Source organism: Carlito syrichta, unplaced genomic scaffold (assembly GCF_000164805.1).
Source record: "Carlito syrichta isolate Samal-C Ts95f unplaced genomic scaffold, Tarsius_syrichta-2.0.1 Scaffold313429, whole genome shotgun sequence".
Lineage (NCBI taxonomy): Eukaryota > Metazoa > Chordata > Mammalia > Primates > Tarsiidae > Carlito > Carlito syrichta.
In genome coordinates, this window is record NW_007257525.1 from 398,082 (window position 1) to 410,117 (window position 12,036).

Genomic DNA, 12,036 nt, shown 5'->3' on the forward strand with positions numbered 1-12,036 from the left:
CAGCAGGTCAAGGCTGTGGTGGCCATAAGCATGCCACTGCATTCCAGCCTGGGCGACAGCAGGAGACTTTGACTCAAAAAAAAAAAAATGAACTTATGTAAGAGTTACTAATCTTGACAATGGAAAAACAGAAGTAGAGACAACAAAATTGGGAGCAGAAAAGGTGAGAAGCAAAGTAAAAGGCGAAGACATTAATATTGATATTCTCATATTAGAAAATGGAGAGCACTGTTGTTTATACTTGATGACCCAAAAAAAGTTTAATAGATGATTCAAAAATATAAATTGAATCGACCGAGCTCCTAAAGAGTACACTACAGTGTGAGGGCGTAAGGATGGCACCAATAAAAAGACACATTTTCATTTGTAATAGCAGTCCCAAATTGGCAAACAGAGAAATGGATGCAGACATACATTATTTACAGATATGGAGGTACATACTTCTCCAGGGAACAGAAATGTTCCAAATATTGACTGAATTTTTGTGTGTGAAATATCTTTAGAATGTGATAAATTCCATTCTTTGGAAAATTATGATTGACGACACATTTTTTACTTTTTGTTTTCTATAAATGGTCAAAAGTCACTGAGAACCCAAACTAGAAAATAAAGTCAAAGATAAGAGTGAGTAACTCTGTAAGAAAGACAAAATGTGACTGCAAAGAAAAGGTAACTAGTTTCTTTGTGTGGCTTACAAGCTGGCTATAAAACAACAAAAGAATTTCAAACATGAGAGGACAGCTAGTATACATAGCTTTCCAAAGATTATGCACCTATTCTATGGCACTCTGATATATATGCTTACCACGCCTTGTTTTATTTCATTATGCTATTCAACTACGAGGGGACAGATTTAAAAAGGGAATATTCAGTACTGTCTAAACTTAAATTGAAAATTATGATTTTAGTTCTTCCTTTGCAGTTGAGATGTAGGGAGGAGAAGCCATCTTTGCAGCTAGAAAGATCGAGTATTCATTGCTTATTTCCTTTCCCCATTCCTAGATGCATAGGAGCCAGGTAGCTCCCTTTCTGTCACTGATAAATAATTTGATAGACTCTTCAGTCAAGTCTATTTATGGAGAGCCACAGAAAGAAATCATGTGAAAAGGAATGATCTTGAACTGGCTCTGGCCATAGAACCGATAACTGTTTTTGAGGAATGACCTTGATAATGACCTTGACCATAAAGCATAATCAACAGGGCTATGTGGTCTGTAGAGGCCTCTGCCCAGCCCTGTGCCACACTACCTTGAGCTGGGCTCCATGTGGGGTCAGTTGGTTGTCCCAGCTGCTTTGCCAATGTCAAGAGAAGCATAAATAGCATTGTCTTTCCCTTTGCTTTTTCAGAATGTCTGATCTCTTCTTTATGCCACCAAAGAAGTGAGTAGAAATAACATTCATTGATTCTTTTTTAACTAGCATGTACATATGTATTGCATCTGTGATATTTTTAACTGCTTAGTGAGATAGGAATTAAATACAATAAAGTGTTTAGGATGTCAAATTCAATGGTTTTGAGTATTTTTATAGAATTGTGCAACCATCAACATAATCTAATCTTAGAACATTTGTATCATGTCAGAAAGAAACCTCACCCTCATTAGCTGTTATTTCCCATTTCCCCTTCTACTCCTAGGCTTTACACAACCACCAATCTGCTTTCTGCCTCTACAGATGTTCTTACTCTGGGCATTTCATATAAATAGGCCATACAATATATGGTCTTCTGGAAATGACTTCACTCACTTAGTATAATGCTTTCCATTTCATCCATGTTGTAACAGGTAACAGTACTTCCTCTTAAAAATGTTGAGTGGCTATTTTATTGTTCTGCCACATTCTGTTTTTCCACCACCAGCTGAGGAACATTTGACTTGTTTCTACACTTTGGTTATTAAGAGTAATGTTGAATAATCAACCAAGTGAAAAGACAGCCTACAGAAGGAGAGAAAATATTTTCAAACTCTCCATCTGGCAAGGGATTAATAATCAGAATGTATAAGGAACAGAAACAACTAAATAGCAGAAAAACAATCTGATTAAAAAGGGGACAAAATGCCAGTTTAAACATGTCTTCTTCTCAGAAGAAGACATACAAATGACCATCAGGTATATGAAAAAATGTTTGACATTCCTAACCCTTAGGAAAATTCATATCAAAATCACAATGAGATATCATCTCATCCCAGTTAGCATTGCTACTATCAAAAAGGCAGAAAATAGCAGATGCTGGAGAGGATGTGTAGAATGGGGAGCGCTTGGACACTGTTGGTGGGAATGTTACAGCAGTGGAATATTATTCCTTTGTAAAAAAAAGAAGAAGAAGGAGGAGGAGGAGGAGGAGGAGGAGAAGAAGAAGAAGAGGAAGAAGAAGAAGAAGAAGGAGAAGAAGAAGAAGAAGGGAATTCTGTCATTTGCAGAAACATGGATGGAACTCGAGGTCATTATGTTAAGTGAAATAAGCCAGGCACAGAAGACAGCTACTGAATGTTCTCTCTCATATATGGGAGCTTAAAATTGTGGATCTCATGGAAGCAGAGAGAAAAATGGAAGCTATCAAAGGCTGGGAACAACACGAGGAGGATGGGATAATGAGAACTTGATTAATGGGTACAAAAATACATCTAGATAGAATAAGTTGTAGTGTTTGTTAGGACAGTAGGGTGACTATAGTGAACAATAGTTTATTTCAAAATAGAAGAATTGGAAGGCTTTCAATACAAAGAAAAGAAATGTTTGTGATGAATATCTCATATATCCTTATTTGATCATTACAAATTATATGCTTGTATCAAAATATCACATGTGCTCCCCAAATATACACAAAATTAAAAATAATAATACTGCTATAAATATTCATGTACAAGCATTTGTGTGAACATATATTTCATTTCTTTTGGTTAGATACCAGGAGTGGAATTGTTGGATCATAGAGTAACTCTGTATATTTAGTATTTTGAGAAACTGCCAAACTGTTTTCCAATGTAGCTGCACTTTTTAATTCCCACCTGAAGCTTTCAATTTCTTCACATCCTTGCCAGCACTTGTTACTGTCTTTTTTCCCCGAATTATATTAATTCTGATGATTATGAAGTGGTATCTCATTGTGGCTTTGATTTGTGTTTTGCTAATGACTAATTATGTTAAGCAACTTTTCATTTTTTATTGGTCCTCCATATATCTTCTTTGGAGAAATATTTAAATGCTTCACCCAAGTCAGTGTTCTTCAAACATTTTTGCTCACATACACCCTAGAAGAATGTTGGGAATTTATTTGACACTTCTTTTGGTTTTAAATTTATAGCTGGAATTTTTCATCATAATTGCAGATAGTTGCGAAGGATGTATTTCCAGTGTATTTTAAATATAAGCATTCTAAAATAAAATTGTGAAATTACTTTTTAATATATCAAATGGCTAAATACAATGCCAATATTTACTTATCATCATCTAATTAAAACATAAGTGAACAAGTTCTTCTTTAATCTTCACCAGTTTCATAGTTCCTTTGTCTCCTTGAACTCTTATTTCCATGAATTTCTCTACATTATTTTCTTTCTCTATAGTTTATACCTGCAACTCTTTTATTAAAATTGTATCATTCTTCTCTTGAATAAAAATATGTATAGGAATGCAAATGAAATGTTTTATTTCATGTCACCATAAGCATCTAAGTATTACAAATGTTTCTGGACTGAATTATGCTTATGAGTATTATTGAGCACACAATTGCTCAAAATAGGGTGTCTTATAAATTTTAATGAGCAATTATGAAAATAAAAATAATTTCAAAATATGTATTCAATGCTTCACCCAAGTCAGTGTTCTTCAAACATTTTTGCTCACATGCATCTTAGAAGAATGTTGGAAATTTATTGGACTCTTCTTTTGATTTTAAATTTATAGCTAGAATTTTTCATCATAACTGCAGATAGTTGCAGATACATAATATAAAATTGCTAAGAAATTTGATAATTTTAATTTGGGCAACTTCTAAAATAAGTATTAATCATTGTAATTGGCAATAAGTATATAGGTATAAAATAAATATATAAGTAATAAGTATATAGGAATAGACATTCTATGTTGTTTTGCATTAAGTTTGGGCAATGTCATTCAATATTTGAAATCTTTCAAAATTTTAAACCAAAAAGCACATGTTGACCTATTGTAAAATTATTCATTTGTTTATTTTATAAACAGGGTCTCACTCTGTCACCCAGACTGGTGGGCAGTGGTACGATCATAGTTCACTGCAGCCTCGAGCTTGTAGACTCACAAATGATTCTCCCACCTCAGCCTCCTGAGTAGCTGGGACTACAGATGTGTGCCACCATGATTTTTGTTTGCTTTTTTGTTTTTGGAGAGACAGGGATCTTCCTATATTGCCCAAGCTGGTCTCAAACTCTTGTCTTCAAGTGATCCTCCTACCTCAGCCTCCCAAAGTGGTGGGATTATAAGCTAGTCATGAGACACTAGGCATCTTTTTAGTACTTTTGAATCAGAGACACTCAGGTTGGCAGAGCACCTGGGAGGTCATCTAGGATCAAGGCCAGCTCAGAGGTGAAGTGATTTTTATTTTTATTTTTTTGTCTATTGCCTCATGCCTCCCACCCTTGGGCAGCTCGGAACTTTACACGGAGCCAAGCTCGCTCTCTCCAGCTTCCATCCTTCTGTGCATTTAACAGTGTTGGAACAGAGCTAAGGGCCTTACTTAAGTAATCTTTCCAAATTTAATTTTGAGAACAAATTTGGAAGACAATTTTAATTTGGACAATTTCTAAAGTAAGTATTAATCAGTGTAATGGGCAAAAAACTTTTTTGGCACGAGAAAGAAAAAGCGCTTTGCAAATTGAAATATCTAAGTCCTATTCAAAAACACATCTGTCATCTTAATGCGATTTGGTTGTGTAGTTTATTAGATTTGTTGGATAAAGTGACACGGAAAGGTGCAGGGAATCTTTTAGTGAGATTTTTTTTCTTTTCCAGATAATATAATAATACAACAAATTGCTAGTTAGCAATAAGGCATTGAACTTGTGTCTGGAGAGAGACACTCTAATGCAATTTGGATCTTATGCATTATTTTAGTGATGGAAGTCTATTTTTGGAGATTGCTAATAAAGCAGAGTGTTGACTTATTTGGTCTATGTCCGTGGTGCTCTGCTTAAGTGACTGTTAGGTGGATTTGCGATGTGATTTGTGCGTTTGCGACTATTATTACAATTGCAGTGATTTTTGTTTTGTTTTGTTTTTTTGTTTGCAATGGTACTCAAATTTTAAATTCTGTAGGAGATAAAAAAGAGTAAGAGAACTCATTTGCACACTACCTCTCAAGAACATTCTTTTACTTTGCTCATAGTCCGAAGTGGGAGAATTCAGCCACAATGCCACTGTGTGACCTTGATCCAGTTGTGTGACCTTGATCAATATTCTTTTTTTTTTTTTTTGAGTTGGAGTCTCACTCGGCCGCCCAGACTGGAGTGCAGTGGCTGCTCCCGGCCACCACAGCCTCGACCTGCTGGGCTCCGGCCATCCTTCCGCCTCAGCTTTCCGAGTAGCCAGAATTACAGGCACGCGCTACCACGTCTGGCTGATTTTTTGATTTATTGTAGAGGTGAGGTCTCGCTGCCCAGGTGGGTCATTGTAAGATGAAAATAATGCTTACCTCATTTCGGTTTGTGAGGACTAAGTGACGTTATTTCTTAGGCATACTGTTAGTCTAAACCTTCGTTATTGTGTCTTTAAAATGAGGATGATTTTAATACCCAACTCATCGGGATTTTGTGATGATTAAATGAAATGACTTTGTACAGTGCTTGACACAAAGCTGTTCTTAATATTATTGCACATAATTATGCTTAACAAATGTAAATTCTCCTTTCCCTTATCCTCTTTTTTTTTTTGAGTCGGAGTCTCACTCTGTCACCCAGACTGGAGTGCAATGGCTGCTCCCGGCCACCGCAGCCTCGACCTGCTGGGCTCCGGCGATCCTTCCACCTCAGCCTTCCAGGTAGCTGGAACTACAGGCGCGCGCTACCACACCCAGCTAATTTTTGATTTATTGTAGAGATGAGGTCTCGCCAAGTTGCCCAGGCAGGTCTCGAACCCGCGGGCTCAGGCAATCCATTCACCTCAGCCTCCCAAAGGCGCGGGATTACAGGCTGAGCCACCGAGCCCGGCTTCCCTTATCCTCTTAAATTGTAGGATTATGATTTCATTTCCCATTCACCCTCCTCAGGTCTGATTATCTGATTTGTGGGGTATTCTGTCATTTGGTGTCTCTTCCTTCTATTTCCTACTCCCTTTGTCCTTTTCCTGCTTGGTCAGTACCTTTCCGGGGTTTGTAAGAAGGAGCTTGGACGAATACCTGCCAACATACAGAATTTTTTTTACCAAAAGCCAGGTGGGAAAAAGACTCCTCGAAATAAAACATTAGAGTTCTCTCCGATTTAAATACATCCGGGATTAATAAGGGTCAGGATTAATTGGTTGTAATTCATGTAGATTACATCTTGGTCTATCACACCACGAAAGCAGAGGCCTTGGCTTCAGGCATGGTGACCTTGAAGTCAACAAGGAGTATTCTGCTTCCAGCACTGCCACCATTCTGGTTCTTCTCTGATCATCCACTTCATGCTGAGAGTGTTTCTTTTTTTCCCCTTCTTATCCTATACTCACTGCTCAAGGTCCTCAAGTTTTCTCCTTCTTTTCTCTTTGAAACTATCGTCAATCTTATATTCATTCTCAGGTGTAAAGCTTAGGTATGTCAGCTTGAGTCCTTACCCCTTCCATTGATAAAGGCTTTAAACAGTGATTGAAGGTAAACAGATGATGAACATGTTCACGTGTCAGGTATCCAATCAGAAAGTAAGTGACAACTAGGGCTTCCTGCTTTTCTGGAATTATACCAAGGAGGGGTCTGAAAAAGGGTAGGCCTTGTACATGTATTTATAAAATTGTCATATCTAGAGGAAAGATTCCCAGTGAATTTGATGACCCAAAACCTAGACTACAGCCCTTACTGGAGGTAAGGTTTGGGGTGTACCCCTTACCTCTCTGGTCCTCTAAGCATCTTTATCCACTGAGAATGACAGTACCTCCAGGATCTGTTTCTGTCTCACAGGACTGTCCCAACAACCAGTGACATAACTTAGGAATGCCTGGGAAACTTCAGTTCTTATTTAAATATCACTACATCATCTCGGTTATACGAGGATATCGTAGGGATCACATAAAAAATAAGCGTAAATGTAATGATAAACAGAAAGCAAAAAGCCAAAGCTCATTTCTGAGCACCAATGCCTCTGCCTTTCTGGAAATTTCTGTTCTTTTTAGAAGTAAGTCCAGTTGGCTGCAGTGTGGGGTAAGTAAGAAGATAATCCACTTTGCAGAAGATAGCCAAAGCAGTCAAAGGTTAATACCTAATGAGGGTAAAAAAGCAAGTGGGGAACTTGACTGGAAAACATGTAAATTAATTTCCACTCCCAAGAGTCTAAGACACAACGCATAGAAAGCACATTTCTAGTAGTGCTAAGTTGAAAAAAAAAATTGGTACATTCATTCATTATAAAATTTCATTGAAAATTGGAAAGTTTTATAATTATTTTGGCACATTTGGACAATGGACCAAAAGATTAGATTTAAAGAAAATAAATGAAAATTATATTTCAGGTTTTTGAAAGGCCATAGTATAATTTTCAACATTTATAAAAGGTTGATACAAGTTCAATATGCGGCAGCCATGAAAGATTGTTAAAAGTTTTTAATGCACCATGAGGATGGATTAATAAAAATACAATACCTGCTCATCTTTAATGCAAGAATAATAAGGTCCACTTCATAGAGCAGCGTTGAGCATTAGATAGGAAACCTCCAAAGCATCCAGTGTAGTAACCAGCTATAGAAATGTTGATGTAAGTTCACTATCACCTCTCCCTTTTCTAAAATCATAGCAATGATTGCTTGTACCGTTTTCTTCTTCTTTGTAACATCTTCTACAATTCTGCCTTTTGTTATTTAACTTTTGCATGGTTCTTTGAAATTTCATGTGCATGGGTTTTTGTCAGCTTAGCTGGGTTTGAATAGTTTGTTAATATATGTATATTTTTCTACATTTTAAATAAGGATAGATAATATGTAAATGTATATACATAGGTGGTTTAGTTTGTTCTTTTGATGTAAAATTTACGTAGAATGAAATGCACACGTCCTGGTACATTCTTTGCATTTTGACAAAAACACCTGCGCAAACTTCTCAAGACATAACAGAACACCATTATCCCAGAAAGTTCCCTCGCACCTCCTCCTAGTCATTTCCCACCCCACACTCCTGGAGAAAACCACTGCTCTAATTTTTTTTTTTACCCACCACAGACTCATTTGCTTGTTCCAGAATTTATATGAATGAAATTATACCGTATCCTTTACCTAAGACCTTTTCCACACAGCATCAGTGTATCATTTTTGCGATCTGTTCATGTTGTATATGGCAGCACTTGGTTTGTTTTTATTATGTTCAGATATTTTTAAAGTCCTTTTAGGATGGCACTGGGCTATAACTCCCTGAATCTCCCACAACACTTGGACAGAATTCTGCACTTTGTAAGTATTCCACCCACATTTGGCGCCTCCACGAATGAATGAACATTGAGTTATTTAATCAATCCATAAGTCACTGAGACACAATCAAGTTTGTCTTTTCTAACCCAGACAGTCTCTGACATGTTCAACTTACCAGCATCACATATCCTGGTTTCATGCGCCTGCCTGCTTGACTGTAGAAATCCAGGGATCCGCCCATGTGCAATTCTGCAGCATTTGCAGCATTCATGCTGCGCTGAAGTACTGGCGAGAAAGTGAACTGCTCCCTGGATGGCATCCAGTCCGGCTGTGCAAGAGCCAACCTCAGGGCTTTGTCTCTTGCAGGCGGAAATGCTTATCCTCTATCTTTGCAAACATTAAACCTCACACTCCTCCCATTGATTTATTAAACCACTGTAAAGGTCAACAAAGGGATCCAGGTACCGCATGGAATATTTTTGTGACTGGTTAGGCCCCAGATTGCAGAAGCAGCACGTATTTCCTTGCAATTAGGGAAGCACAACTGAACAGAGTTATAAAAATACAATACCTTGTTGGTTCTGACGGATATCTCTGTGACCTGCCTGCAATGGCTGTCCCCAGCATAACCCTCTTACCTCTGAATCTGGTGACTGTGATTAAGAGAAAGGCACGGTTAGAGCAGGCCTCTGGGGAGAAAATGCAAAACTTTGGCTAGTTCCATGGAGTAAGCATTATTTCTGCTTGGACCGCAGTAGGTTCCTGTCATTTCTAATACTGCACGTGTTCTGAATATAAACATCTTTCTATCTTTAATCTATTCAAATGACATTCCCGTTCCTGCTGCAATCTAAATTTTATATAGCCACACAGCACACTTTGCAATGCATCCCTTCAACATGTGGTGCTGTAAAATTAGACATACTTGATATTAAAATGGGGAAAGTTTTCTCTCAAACATATTTCCCAAGAGAGGGAGAAGATTCATGTATGACTCCTGTGATGAGCAAAACATACAAAGAGATAAACTGATTCCAAGAAACAGAGAGGAAAAAATATTTGTGGCTTCAACAAACCAGACATTCCTGTTGATTGTATTTGTGTTTCTTCGAAAAAAGTTAAAAACTAATGGAAAAGTATGATCAAACTCCAATAATAAGGTGCTCGGTTCCAGCATCTTTTTTCCTCTTATTCTTTGGGGCAATTTTTTTTCTTTATTTCAATAGCTTTAGGAGGTACACATAGCTTTTGGATATGTGGTTGCATTGTACAGTGGCGAAGATGTCTGGGTTTTAAGTGCACCCACCACCCCGGCCTGTGCTCATTGTACCCAGTAGGTGATTTTTCGTCCCTCTACTCCTTCCTACCCTCCCCCTTTTGAGTCTCCAAGGTCCATTACATCATTCCTTCAATGCAATTTTTAAGGTCAATTTTTCAAAGAGTACCCATTTACAAGAGAAGAAAACGAAGACTTTTTAATTAGAAAAAAAGTGGAAGTCACGGTGTGGTTATTATCAAGAGTTCAAAACAGCTGAGTTGTATTTTAGCTTATCAATTCTTTAAAAAATGTAAATTGATGTTTAGATTTGTGTCTAAAGAGTTATACCAGTTACATGTCATGTTCCACTAGTAGCACCCATTTTATCTTCCACTGGGATATACAAGTGTGTAACCATACAGCTTATTGCCACCACCAGTTACCCAGGTGGAACCTGCCATTACCAGTTTCCTCATGGAACAGATCAGTTCATATCAGTGTCCCCTAAACAAGGGAGGTTTATTACACTCGCACTAGACTCTGCAGACTGCAGCATTCAATTTTCAAATTCGGCAGAGAGAGAAGGAAGCAGCAAATGCCACTGGCTGTAGTATGTGGAATGAGTAGAGCCCTCAGTCTGGAAACCGATAAAGCTTAGGTTTGATGTAGCTGTGTGACTTGGCAAATTGCTTAACTTCCCAGGGCCTCAGCTGTTCATTTGGAATAATAATAGCCATCTCAAGGAGACTTTGCCATTACTAATTAACAGACAGCAAGTGCCTGTCATGCAATAGGTATCCTACGTGTGGTGTGTTTATTTCCTGCATTGACATACTGAGGCCAACTTTGATAACACTGCTGTATCTACTTGGTGGTAAGATGGATGGATCTAAGACTGCTGTTCTGATCTAAGAGCATTAGCACAGCTCATTGGCGGCAGGAGAACTTGGCTTTCCTGACCCCTGGACTGAGGCTTTTTATGGGCCTTACCAAGGAAGAATGTCAGCCTAAAGTTGAGGTTTTCAAAACAAATGCCAACACAGAACTTCCTACTGTGCCAAAGAGTTTTAGAAAAGTGAAATGGAAAGTCACCAGTTACTAGGTCCTATCTGTCTGAAGCTTTTGGGCACTATTGGCACTGGTGAAGTAAAATATTTTCAATGATTCTAAAAGAGTTATACCTAATGAGTTTTATGGTATATGAACATAATATTTTTACTTTTTAACTAAATGACCTCAGTTTTTTTTTTCACCTGCATACACGTTTATTGCATTATTCACAATAGCAAAAACATGGAGCCAGCCCTCTCAGATGGCTTTTTAGAAGGGTTACAGAGGTATTAGGGACAACCAAAGAGGTAGGAATTCTGTTTAGAGAGATTCATCATCGACATACTTCTATATTTGTTTTTTAATCCTTTAAAACTCTTCTTTTATTTGTTTATTTATTTTTATTTCCTAGGAGCACGTTTTGTTGACAGCCCTCAACCAGTTTCACATTCATGAAGAATACGCGTAAAAGGAAATAAATTCACAAGTGTGTCCCAGGACTCAAAAGCCTCCTCCTACAGAAATAATAACAGGACTACAAACCACCCTAAGGCAGAAACATGTATGGTGAGGGAAAGGAAAAGTCGAGATTTTTTTTTTTTTCCCCCTAAACCAGTTTTCTGAAGTTGCTTTTTAAAAAAGTCTTTGCTTCTTGGACACACAGAGGAAACGTCACGTGGGCTTTGCCAGCAAAATGCTGGAAAGAGAATTTTAAAAAGGAGGATGACTGGGCGGATTATTAAAGAAGAGACGGGCACCGGGCACAGGAAGGCTTAGGGCAGGGCCACGCGAACCCAGACCCAGGCCGGGTTCAGGAGCTCCCTAAAACAAGGCTGGGGTGAAGCGGGAGGAGGCGGGGTGCTATTAAGAAAGATCTGAGAGCTACCTTCGCGGAGGCGGCGGAGCTGCCCCTCCCCCGCGTGGGCTGGCCGGGTTCAGCAAAGGAAAGAGCCCCTCCGCCCTCCCATTCTCACCCTTCCCTCAGGTGTGCTTCCTTTTTTCGGCTGCCCAGAGGATGGCAGGGCAGCAGGTGTCCCGCTGGGTTTTCTTCCTCCGCAGCCCCTCGCGGCCTTTCTTCTTTCTGGACAGCCACCTCTGCAGTCAAAGGCTTCAGTAACGAGCCATGGCCAAAAAAAAAAAAAAAAAAAAAAAAAAAAAAAAAAAAA